The sequence below is a fragment of the Macadamia integrifolia genome, unplaced genomic scaffold (genome assembly GCF_013358625.1).
Source record: "Macadamia integrifolia cultivar HAES 741 unplaced genomic scaffold, SCU_Mint_v3 scaffold2316, whole genome shotgun sequence".
NCBI lineage: Eukaryota > Viridiplantae > Streptophyta > Magnoliopsida > Proteales > Proteaceae > Macadamia > Macadamia integrifolia.
The window spans coordinates 4,738-17,573 of NW_024868632.1; the positions used below are offsets into that span (position 1 = coordinate 4,738).

Here is a 12,836-nt window from a genome sequence, read left to right on the forward strand (position 1 = left end):
GCATGAATCTTTTCATTTTAATAGAAACGGCTGAGTTTGATCCTGATTTTAGATTTTAGCTGATTCCTGCAATCTTCACCCCACAATCACATGTGTCTAGTGAGAATCGAACTCAGAATGTCCGAATTTATGGCTCGTACAAAGTTCGTTGCTCACCAATTGCGCTGCCCCCTTGGGTTTCTCCAACCAACTATAGATGCCTTGTAATATTTGAAAAAATAACATACTTTTTTTTATCTTATCTTCCTTTATCCGATTTTAATTTTTTGGGTTCAGCCCAGTTAAAGCCAATTTCCACCGATTTTAATTGGATTCGGATCTAAATGGGTGAAGGCCTATCCAATTTCGGATTCCACATATTCTTAAACCTTCTATGATGGTTATCTTCCTTGGAAGGATTGCCCAAGTTAGATGACAACAATGAACCATGGAGGCACGCATTGGACGTGAGGTCACACTGTTAAAAGTTCTAATTGAAATCCAACTCAGACCAGATTAGACCAACTTAGACCAACCCAACTTTGAAGCCAATCAGGGGATTGCATTCTGGATCAACCCGGTACGGAACGGCCAGGAAAAGAATTTCTAAACCCCACTCAAAACCGTTCAATCCAACTGATTACAAAAAATTTATAATTCTGGGAATACTCTGCTTTCCTTTGTTTCTTTTTTGTGTAAAAGGTTTCTAGGCGTTCGTGGCTCTCTTTCCTGGCCCGCACAAAAAAGAACACAGTTGCAGGTGGGGGTCACCTCCTTCATCTGACACTAATAGAAATGGGCCCACCTATAATAATTATTTTATTCTTATTATTTTTTTATGTAAAACCGAGAGTTTTTATACCTTGATACCTAATGAGTGATATCCTTCCAAGTAGGGGTGTCAGTTTTTAGTCCGAATCAGTTGAATTGATGAAAAAAGTTGGATAAAATCGAATCTTTCATCCGTTTCGGCTTCCATAAAATTGATAGAAAATCAAACCATTCATGTGGAATGGATCATTTGAAATCGAAAAACCCAGTAAAAAAAGTGATACAAATTGATAAGGCATTATTAAGAGAATCGTTACATTTAGGGAAATTTATAGCGCCACCACTTAGAGAATGCCACAATTATAAGAGTATCCCCCTATTTTATCAAATTAGACTCAGACCTCCTATCGTCAGTCACTGTTAAAGAATATACGTTATATGCTAATGTCAGCTCCTATATTTTATTTTAAATACCAAAATACTCTAACTAAATATGAAGTACCTAAAATACCCTTGTCTCCAAAACCCCTCTTTTCCCACAGAGCTATGGAAGATACTCCATTCCCCTTAGTTTCGGTACACCACCTCAAATCATCTCTTTCGTCATGGACACAGTGATCTAGTCTGGTTCCCCTGTACCTACCGTTATGTATGTAGTGACTGCTTTTTTCCGAAACCAGAACCCCTCAAACATCTCAACTTTCATCCCCAAATTGTCATCTTCCTATAGTTGGATCCAGAGTTCCCAAGTTCAATAGAGATGCAGTGGTTGCGAACCCAATTCGAGAAATTGCTCTCAGATTTGCCCTCCTTACATTATCATCTATGGATCCAGATCCATAGGAAGTTTCTGCTCTCCGAAATGCTGGACTTTCCCAAGAAAAAAGTACCTGATTTTGTCATCGGGTGCTATTACGTGCACAAATAAGAGGGAGTAGTTAATTTTGAGATAGGTTTTATTTGTTTATGAATTTACAATTATGTGTGAGTTATCGGTTATAGTAGGAGTTATTAGAGAAGTGGTGTTAGTGGAGTAAGAGGTTGTAACTCTTTGTAACGGTTATCGTATCCTATTTAAGATGAAGGACCAACAAAAGTGGGACAACAAATGAAATCCAAAAAATTATCTCTTGATCTTATCTTGAGAAGAGGTCAGCTACTTCCCAGTAGGCCGGAAAGTCATGGCTTCATCCTTAAAGCCAACCCAATATTTTTTTATATTTTATTAATTTCTTTTATCTGAATCCCTCTCTTATCTTAATTTTTCTCTTTTATCTCTATGGAATCCCTGCACCCATCAGGTGCTCTCTTTTGTCTGCAAGCCAACCCTGTGGAATCGCTGGATTCGGGCGAGGCCCAACGTCACTACCGTCGCAGCTCCACCAAAAGAAATTCTCTTACTATCTCCTCTCTCTCACAACCTTGACGACACCAACGATAGCAACCTACTTGTCTTGGACAGAGATGACAAGATCACCAACATCAGTTACACACCATTCGTGAAGAACCCAATCACCGGAAACCCTGCATTCTCCATCTACTACTACGCCGGACTGAGAAAATAACCGTCGGAGAGAAAAAGGTGAAGATTCCTTACAAGTATCTATCACTGGGATCTAACGGCAATGGCGGAACGAACATAGATTTGGTCGACGTTTACTTTCATGGAGAAGGGAATGTTTGAATTGGTGGCAGGAGAGTTTGAGACCTAAGTGAAGAGTTACAAGAGAGCTCTCTACATTGAACATTCCTTTCATAGAGAAGGGACCATGTAACTAGAATATGTTCGTAGAGAGAGAGAGAGAGAGCTACCTCTTTGGAGATGAACAAAGACCCTTTGCAGCGACACCCCAAGCAACAACGGTTTTTCAGTCCTTCAGTCTCTGCGTTTGAATTCTCTGTGAAGATGAGTATAGGTAGGGGTGAAGAGGAGTTGGATTAAAACATGAGTTTTAATGACAAGGTTATAACGGTCATTTTATCTCTTCACTTAACAGTGATTGACGGTAGGGGATCAGGGTCTAATTTGGTGAAATAGAGGGGGTGTTCTTATAATTGTGGCATTCTCTAGGGGTTGGCGTTGTAAATTTTCATTACATTTAATGTATATATTTATGAAAATTTTGAAATTGAACTCATAGAAAAATAATGAATAAATAAAATGCTTGGTAATTCAATTTTTAAAATTATCAAATCAAATTGGATTGAGACAAAAACATAATAAGACAAAAATCATGATATTAAAATGATTTACTTATATAATGGCTTGGTTTCAATTTAACTTAATATTATATTAAAATCAGTTCAACCCAATCAAATTGGACCAACCCGATTAAAAAACCTACTCCAACCTTCTTAAATGCACAAGACAAATTCATGAATTAGAAAAAAAAAAAAAAAAAAAAAAAAAAAAAAAAAAAAAAAAAAAAAAAAAAAAAAAAAAAAAAAAAAAAAAAAAAAAGGTAAATTATCTTTGGAGGTCTAAATTTTAAGATCTCTTTATTTTTTTTCTTTCGTTTTTTTAGAAGATTAGATTTTGAGATCTCTTTACGCATAACTGGTCATGAAGACTTCTTTTCCTCCAAAGTGCTGATAATCATCTAAAAGTAGGAAAGCAAATCACGAAATGCACGTTATGCGAGACAAAGCATCCACACAGAAAGAAAAAGGGGAAATATCTTATGGAAAGTTTAAGGTGGGGAATGAGTTTCAGCCAAAAGGGTTATTTTGTGTAATAGTTGGGAATTGTGATCGGAATCCAATGAATATTTTCTAACTACTTGTCTTGTACTGTAGTTAAATTTAGGGCCCATTTGATTTTGTTTCTCCTGTTTCTATATCTAGAAACAGTAGAAACGGAAATTGTTTCTGTGCTAAGAAACAATTTTTTGGAAATTCAAAAAGGTATTTGATTTTTCTATTTTTTGAAACGTTTTCAACAGTGTAGTCGAGTTCAAGACATGAGTGAATGCACGACATTATAGGAATGCAACTCACGAGTGAAGGCATGACGTTGGAGTTGCATGCATGCTTCATAGAGATGAGCTTCAAAAGGATGAAGGCAACCAGGTTGGAATCGAAGCATTTGGATGGAGAGAAGTTTCAACAATAAGTTGGGGGTTTAGGTAGGTCGAGTGAAATATCAGGTTTTTCACAATTTTTGTCACTTCCACTTGTTTCTAGAAACAAAAAAATAAGTCTAACTTGTTTCTCTATTCCTGTTTGTAGCCACAGAAATAGACATAAATTTCTATTTATGTTTTCAAAAACAAGTGAAACGTAACAGAAAAATCAAACGGTTTTTAGGGTTTTTTCCATTCCTGAGCACAGAAAAATGGAAAAACCATTTCGAGAAACAATATCAAATGGGCCCTTAGTTGATCATATTGACAATAAATACAATATATGACATTACGAACTTGAAAAATACATAGAGAAACTTAAAGAATCAGTGAAGGCATTGAGTCATGCTGTCGGATATTTTTTTTTTTTGCTAAAAGGTGATTTTATTGAAAGAGAAGAAAGCAAAACAAAGAGAAATACAAAAGGACAGGCCGATCCCACTAAGCTCACTTGCAACCTCCACCTTCGGCATGGCCATCAGTAGAGGGAGCAAGCAGAGGGCTTAGCCAAATCGAAAACGGTGCCTGTCCAACGCATCTGAAGCTAACTCAGCAACTACATGTCTCGGGAACTCCACCGAGAATTCTAAAATACAAGATTAGATGCTTTCCTAGCTAGAAAATCAGCCACTACATTAGCTTCACGAAAACAGTGTGTGATCTTCCATTGCACCGACTCCAAAAAGGAAATGGCAGATCTCCATTTCTGCAGGGCGAACCATGGAATCTCCCTTCTCTGAACTGCTGAGACCACCGACGCTGAGTCTGACTCAATCCAAACACCCCTAGCATGATGGTGTCTAGCCTATCGGATATTCTCCTTAATACTGTAGGTACCCTATATGATACAACCGAGTTCTCGCAATTAGCCTCCAAGGTAAAATAGCCCAGCCCCCTCCAGTAATCGTTGCATTCATTTATTGCACCATGTCAGAATACTTCAGAGTTGCACTCAATAGGACACAAAACAACGATAGAGAAAGCTAAGAGAAAATTGAAGTTCGGATTGTTTCTTAATTGTTAGAGAAATGGGTTAAACCTCATCTATTTTTATATAGGAGAAGAAGAGACAACTCCTGGGGTATCCCAAAAGACATGCCTAAATAAAATTTTTTTTCAATTTTTTTTTTTTTTTGTCATTCTCTAAATATTTGATCATATTTTTTAAAGTTACATTTGAATCTCGAGCCATTTCAAATATACATTATGGCACCGTTTGATAATGTTTTCAGAAACGTGTTTTTTTATTTTTCTGTGCTCAGAAATGAAAAAACACCCCAAAAACTGTTTGATAAACCTGTTTCGTTTCACCTGTTTTTTTAAACATACATAGAAATTTATGCTTATTTCTGTGTCTGAAAACGGGTTTGACAAAACAAGCAAGACTTGTTTTCCGTTTTTTGGAACAACTTATGGGCCAAAAAATCGATGGATCCCTGATGAAAAATTGTATCTCTCAACCCAACATTTACCTTACCTGGCGGCTTTCCAAAGTTGTATCATTTCTAGGGAAATGAAAAGCAATACCCCGGATTTTTTCTTTGTTGGTGGAAGCCTTAAATCCACATCCATCGATCCTTTTGTAGATTTCTTCTGATTCTCTCCAAACCCTAATGAATCGATTATACTGAATCGTTGCTGGGGATTCAAGTTCGAATTTCCCAGCAAAACGTACACAGACCCTAGGACTCTACCCAACTCTACTCAATTTGAGAAACTGGTTTATCTGACACCAAAAAGAAAAATTTATTTCCGTTCCCAGAAATGTGAAAAATCGTTTTTTCTGTTTCTAGACAAAGAAACAATAGAAACGTTATCAAACGGTGCCTACGAAACAACTGTTTTTTTACCGTTCATACTTAACTATACTTCCATCTCCTTCTTGGCTCTTAGTGTGTCAAAATTAACTAAGCTTCTTTCTTTCCTCATATTAACCCATTGTTCCAGCTGTGTGTTGTTGGATCCATCACCGGTCCCTTTGGAAGATGAACTACTACTTTCTATGTAGCCACGACACACGAGTTGAGCATCCCACTTCTGAATAAGCCCTATCTCGTGACAAAGAACGGAATCATAGAAATGCATTCTCAGCATATAGAACGAGAATGCTGTTTGCAATGGAATATTCACTTTCTAAGCTAGAATGCAGAATGGGCTACACAGCACTTCTTACATTTTTCAACATCCATGAAGGAGAATATATACCAAACAAATTATATATATATATAATTCTATTGTGCACAACAAATAGATGGGGATATTCATGCATGAGCCCAGCCCATTTACAATGGCCGCCCATGTAATATTCAAATCTAAATGAATAAAAAAAGGAAGTAGCACAAATTATTTTTTTCTTTTTGAAAATGGAAAACAATATTAACTCTTTCAATTCTTTCAACTGCGGATTTTTTGTTATAATTAAGTGTATGCAATTAATTTTAATTTTCAGAGATAATAAAAAATATTTTAATAAAAGGTTTTGTGCACGATCTCATGGCTGTTACACACAGGACATCGAACGGAACTAATTGAGGATTGAAATGACCAAACCTCCTATTTGACGCATCGTCGTCCATGTAAGAGAGAAACTTCACATTCTTCAGAAACAAAACAAGACCCCGCCCTCAAATTGTGAAGGATATCAAATCTAATATATTTAGCTAGAATTGTTCAATTATCTTTATGGGCAAAGACAAGGGGAGAAACCTTTTTTGGTTCAGAATTGGGGAGTGTGTGCTTTGTAGATTAATAATTCCTGATTGGTTTTCTTCAGTAGTATGGTTGTCTCTTCTTCTCGCCTTATATTGGTATAGTTAGGTGTGCGTAGTTTCTTTGGCTTTGCGGACTCCTATTCAGTTGTGGCCTCTTAGCATGGTTTCAAGTATTGGTCTAGGATCGGCCGTATTGGCTGTATCATATCAGTATTGGTTGAGATCGATCCCTGATCCGATACCAATCCAGATCGGTTATCAGGATCATTTCAGGGGTAAAATAGGAAAAAATAGTATTTTTTTATAAAAATCAGGGGTAAAATGGACCGATACTCACCAATCCCATCCAATCCGGATATGTATCGACAGAGACCGATACCGATACCAATACCGTCCCCTAAATCCTTGACTCTTAGGGCTTGTACATTTCATTTTTTTTTTTTTCTCACAATGAAGTTGCTATTATCTATCCAAAAAAATATTATGATATAAGTGTTTGTATCAATTTTTGTCGAGACCAATATGAATTCGGCCGTGTCAGATTGGTATCGAACATAAATTTGAAAGTAAATCATTTTTCGATCGATACAATTGATCCATATCAATATTGGTCTCGAGATAGACACTATGCCAATAAGATATCGATACGCAAAACAATGATAGATGGAGATACATTATTAACATAGAAAGCTCAGCTACTAGTCGCTCTTATTGTTCATACATGGATAGATAGCATAGGACAACTAACACTAAAACCATGGTATCCCTCCAGCAGCAATAGCAGTACATAGAAACTAAGACTGGGCTTCTCTAGTCCAGTCAGTTCAACCCAACCGGCCCAAGTTTCCTGCCTAAGTTCCAACTCCAGCAGCTTTAGTAGTCACAGATGAGAGGAATATTGTCTGGCAATATCTAAGATATAAGCAGACTAACTCTAAGGGCTTTGATAGCATAACCTCATGATCAGAACCATTTATCAACTTCTGCTCCTTCACTGGAAAATTTTCGATCATTACGTACTGATAAGCGGTAGTAATCGCTAAATCATCCCCGGCTACAATGTAGAATCGATCAACTGAATCATAATTCTTATATGTAAGTTGCATTTCAGCCATTTCATTGTAAAAGCCATTTCATTGTAAAAGAACGATCCTGGCCTTTTCTGTGTATGCATTAGGGCGATATCCTTGCAATGTAAAAAGATGAAGAAAATATCAAACCAAGTCCTCGTTAAAATATGCTATTAAGAAAAAGGGAAAAGGTTGGGTATGCCACTGGTATATAGTAAGCTAGCACCCACTGTATTGATCTCTCTCTTCTTCTTCTTTTCGAAATGACTCACCCCTTATCTTTCCTGTATGATATTCCATCTTGTGCTCCCATTGGTGCTAGTCACTAGCTTACCATATACCAGTGGCATACCTATCCCTCCCAAAACTTAGAAAAAATATGAATTAAAAGAGAGATTTTCTTGCCTTTTTATTTTCCCCTTAAAACAAGATAGGGATTAACTACTAATATGCATAAGGCACAATTAGTTTCACTCCCTACACTCATTCTATTTTTACTAGAACTCTCCTACTTAAATCCCAGCTTTTTTTTTTCCTGCTTTTGAACTTGTACATCTCCTTCTCCCCTGCTACTTTAAAATGCCCCTTTGGTATTCCCATCATCTAGTAACCACAGGATGATCCACAAGAAAGGTGATAGGATTCGAACTTATGGCTGGCCCGCCCCTGCCCTGCCCTACTAGGTTGGGTAGCTGGTTTAGCACCCCTCGTTGCCTCTGTACTCAAAACAGATGTGCTATGCTACCCAGCTCGTAACCTTATCTCTTCTACCCTAGCTGAAAAACTACAATGCGCGCAAATTAACCATCCTTTCACCTGTTAAACTGTTTATCTCTCCTCCTCTTCTTCACATTTTCTTTCTCTCTCCTCCTCCTCCTCCTTATCCTCTTCTTCTTCAGCTAACAGGATGGAAGGCAACACCACACCAACCCCCTTCCTCTCATCCAACCCTCACCATGACCCCGTCCTTCCCAGCCCAGCCCAGCCCTCACCTGCTAGTGGATTCAGATTAAAAGAAAATCCCCCTCTTTTCCGTGGCTAATGGTGTTAATTATTTTTATTATTTATTTATTTATTTACTTATTTTTTTTTATATGGGTAATAGGTAAAAGTATTTTAACTATTTGATTTGTCCATGATCTCTATCTTATTACCATTAAGAAAGAGATGTAGAGTATCAATCCATGTAGGATCCCAGCTGTATATTCTAGCATATCCTAGTTATCTTGTATATTAGGATTAGTATTTTTCCATTACCTTATATACTAGAATTCATATGGATTTGGCTCCTCTGTGGCGCAACACAGTGTCCGGTGTGCATCCAACGCTTAGAAACGCCTTGGGCTGCGTGCGACCATCTTGGGTTCCGTGCCAAGGCATTTTTAGTCGTTGTATGTGCGCCGGACACTGTGTTGCGCCACAAAGGAGCTCAATGCGGATTTTCATATCGCATGTGTATGATAAGTCAGAAATCTATATCGTGTAGAAACGCAACTCTAAAATGATGCAGAAGATAATGGAAAAACAAAACAAACAATGCACACGGATTTTACGAGGTTCAGCAAGGTTGCCTACGTCCCCGATGAGATGAGATCCTGCCTCACTATCAATGGAGAATAGGGTTACAGTGCTCGTCCTCACGCCTCTCAGTATTGCTTGCATTACAGAGAAAGAAACCCTCGCTACAAATATATATAGCGAAAAAACCATAATCCGGAAAGTACACAATTGCCCTCAAATAAAAAAAAACTCGTTATCAACCATCTGTCTAGGTGCTGCACCAGTACTCCCTGGATTAAACTGCAACGAAATACAAGACATCATACACCAACAATCTCCACCTTGGCTTGAATTCTGTCGAGCCTCCTGTAAAGATAACTTGTAGACGTCTTCATCATTGTACCTCATTAGAGGTACAAACCCGCACCTGTTTGGTGCGTCCCTCATCTTCAACAATGAGTAATATTAATCAAGTCCAAATAGGACTCGAACTTCTCTATAGTAACTGGCTTTGTAAACGTATCTGCAGGATTGAGATCTGTATGAATTTTTCTCAAGTGAATACTGCCTTCTGACACAAGCTCCCTGATCTTGTGAAATCTCACATCAATATGCTTTGTCCTTGCATGAAACACCTGATTCTTTGCAAGATGTTTAGCACTCTGACTGTCACAATGTAACACTGTACCTCCTTGCTCCAACCCCAACTCACGAACCAGTCCAGCCAACCAGACTCCTTCCTTGGCAGCTCAATTGCTGCCATGTACTCTGCCTCAGTCGTGGACAATGCAATTGTAGACTGAAGCATCGCCCTCCATGATATAGGTCCACCAGCCAATGTAAACACATACCCTGTAGTAGACCTCCTCTTGTCTAAATCACCAGCATAGTCAGAATCAACATAACCTGCCAATTCTGTAGAACTTCTCTTGCCACTGAACAAAACACCTATATCTTTAGTCTTGCTCAAATATCTAAAGATCCACTTGATTGCATTCCAATGTTCCTTCCCTGGATTACTCATGTATCTGCTAACAACATTGACTGCATGAGACAAATCCGGCCTGCTACAATCCATAGCATACATGAGACTCCCAATTGCGCTAGCATAAGGGACTTGAGACATCTGTTCCACCTCCTCATGTGTTGTAGGGCATTCCCTTTCAAATAACTTGAAGTGGCCAGCTAACGGAGTGCTAACCGGCTTAGCCTTTTTCCATATTGAAACGCTCTAGCACCTTTTCAATATACCTCTTTTGAGTTACCCAAAGTTTATCTGCATTTCTATCTCTAAGGATTTCCATGCCAAGGATCTTCTTAGCGGCACCAAGATCCTTCATCTCAAATTCAGCACTCAACAAAGACTTCAAAGAGACTATATCATGTTTGTTCTTTGCAGCAATGAGCATGTCATCAACATAAAGCATCAACAAAATAATGGAATTATCACTTAACACTTTGTAATAAACACAACTATCATACTCACTTCTTGTGTAGCCAATCTTCATCATGTGGGAATCAAAGCGCTTGTACCATTGCCTAGGAGATTGCTTAAGGCCATAAAACGACTTCTTAAGCAGACAAACATGGTCTTCCTTTCCCTGCACCTTGAAACCTTCAGGCTACTCCATGTAAATCTGTTCCTCCAAGTCACCATGAAGAAATGCAGTTTTCACATCAAGTTGTTCAAGCTCTAAATCATACATGGCCACCAAAGCAAGTAATACCCTGATCGAAGTGTGTTTCACCACCGAAGAAAATATTTCATTGTAGTCTATCCCCTCCTTCTGTGCATAGCCCTTGGCTACAAGTCTGGCCTTATACCTTTCACGCTCCTTCTCAGATGCTGCCTCTTTCTTATGAAAGACCCATTTACACCCAATGATTTTTCTTCCCTTGGATTTTTCCACAATCTCCCAAGTCTTGTTCTTTTGTAGAGATTCCATTTCCTCCATCATAGGTATCATCCATTTATCATGCTGTGCATCACTCAAAGCATCATGGTAGGAAGATGGATCACTTGTACCTACGGTGAGGGCATAGGCAACCATGTCCTCAAACCTGTATCTCGTAGGTGCTTTGTGAGTACGCTTCCCTTTACCATTTGCCACAGTATAGGGAACTTCTACTACTTCCTGTTGTCCTGGTAAGTCACTTGATGACTCATTCTCTCTTATTGTTTCTAACTTACCTAACTCCACCTGCACTGTAGAACCTTCTTTATTTTCATCAACTGCTTGTGAATTGTAATTTGACTTCACTCTATGAGACTCATCAAACACAATGTCTCTGCTAACCACAACTTTCTGTGAACTTGGATCCCACAACTTGAATCCCTTTACACTTTTCTTAAAACCAAGAAATATACATTTCTTAGACTTTGAGTCTAACTTGGAACACTGCTCACTCTCAACATGCGCATAGGCTGGACAACCAAATATTTTTAGAATAGAATAATCTACTGGTTTTCCTGTCCATACCTCTTTAGGAATTTTATAATCAATCGCCTTTGATGGAAACATATTGATGAGGAAACATGTCATGTCACTGCTTCTACCCAAAATCTCTTGCTCAACCCGGCATTCAGCCTCATATTCCGAGCTCTTTCTAGAAGTGTTCTGTTCATCCTTTCAGCTACACCATTTTGCTGTGGTGTTTTTGGGACCGTGAAGTGACGTGTAATCCCTTCAGCTTTGCACAATTCTAGAAACGGCTTGTATGTGTACTTTCCTCCATTATCTATTCTCAAGTATTTAATTTTCTTTCCTGTCTTCCTTTCTACCTCAACCTTCCATTCCTTAAATGTAGTGAACAACTCACTTTTATGCTTCATAAAGTAGATCCAGACTTTCCTTGAGTAATCATCAACAAAGGTCACGAAGTATTCTGCCCCACCTTTAGATTTTGTTGTTGAACGACCCCATACATCGCTGTGTACATAATCAAGCACCCCTTTACTCTTATGTTTTGCAGTTTTGAAACTAACCTTGCACTATTTTTCGAACACACAATACTTGCAGAAGTTCAGTTTACAAGTTTTTACTCCCTTCAACATTTTCCTTTTATGAAGCTGCATCAATCCTCTTTCTCCCATATGCCCTAACCACATATGCCACAGATAGGTATCATTTGTATCAAATACTGCATCTGTAGTCATAGATGCTCCACCTATAACTGTGCTCCCTATGAGTCTGTATAGGTTTCCTGCTAGTTGTCCCTTCATGACAACCATTACACCCTTAATAAATTTGAGAACTCCATCTTCTGCTATGTACTTGCAGCCATTTGAGTCAAGTGCCCCCAAAGATATTAAGTTTTTCCTTAATTCTAGTACATGTTTCACATCTGCTAAGGTCCTTACTATCTCATCAAACATCTTGATTTTGATAGTGCCTATCCCAATGGTCTTGCATACAGCATCATTCCCCATTAGGACAGATCCACCATTATATGGTTGATATATATCAAACCAATCTTTATGTGGACACATGTGATATGAACATCCAGAATCTAAAATCCAAGAATCAGAAGGTTGATTCTTACCTGATGATATAGAGAGTACATCTCCATCATCTCCATCTGAGCTGTCAGCCACGCTAGCTTCCTCAGATGGCTTATCTACACCTTTCTTCTTTAAGTCCGCCTTCCTCTTCAAGCACTCTCTCTTTAGATGACCTTCCTTC

The 12,836-nt window shown here is 38.3% G+C and overlaps 1 pseudogene; it reads left to right on the forward strand.

Annotated features, from left to right (window-relative positions):
- Positions 1–1,259: 1,259 nt before the first annotated feature.
- Positions 1,260–2,801, forward strand: LOC122066275 (annotated as a pseudogene).
- Positions 2,802–12,836: the final 10,035 nt, after the last annotated feature.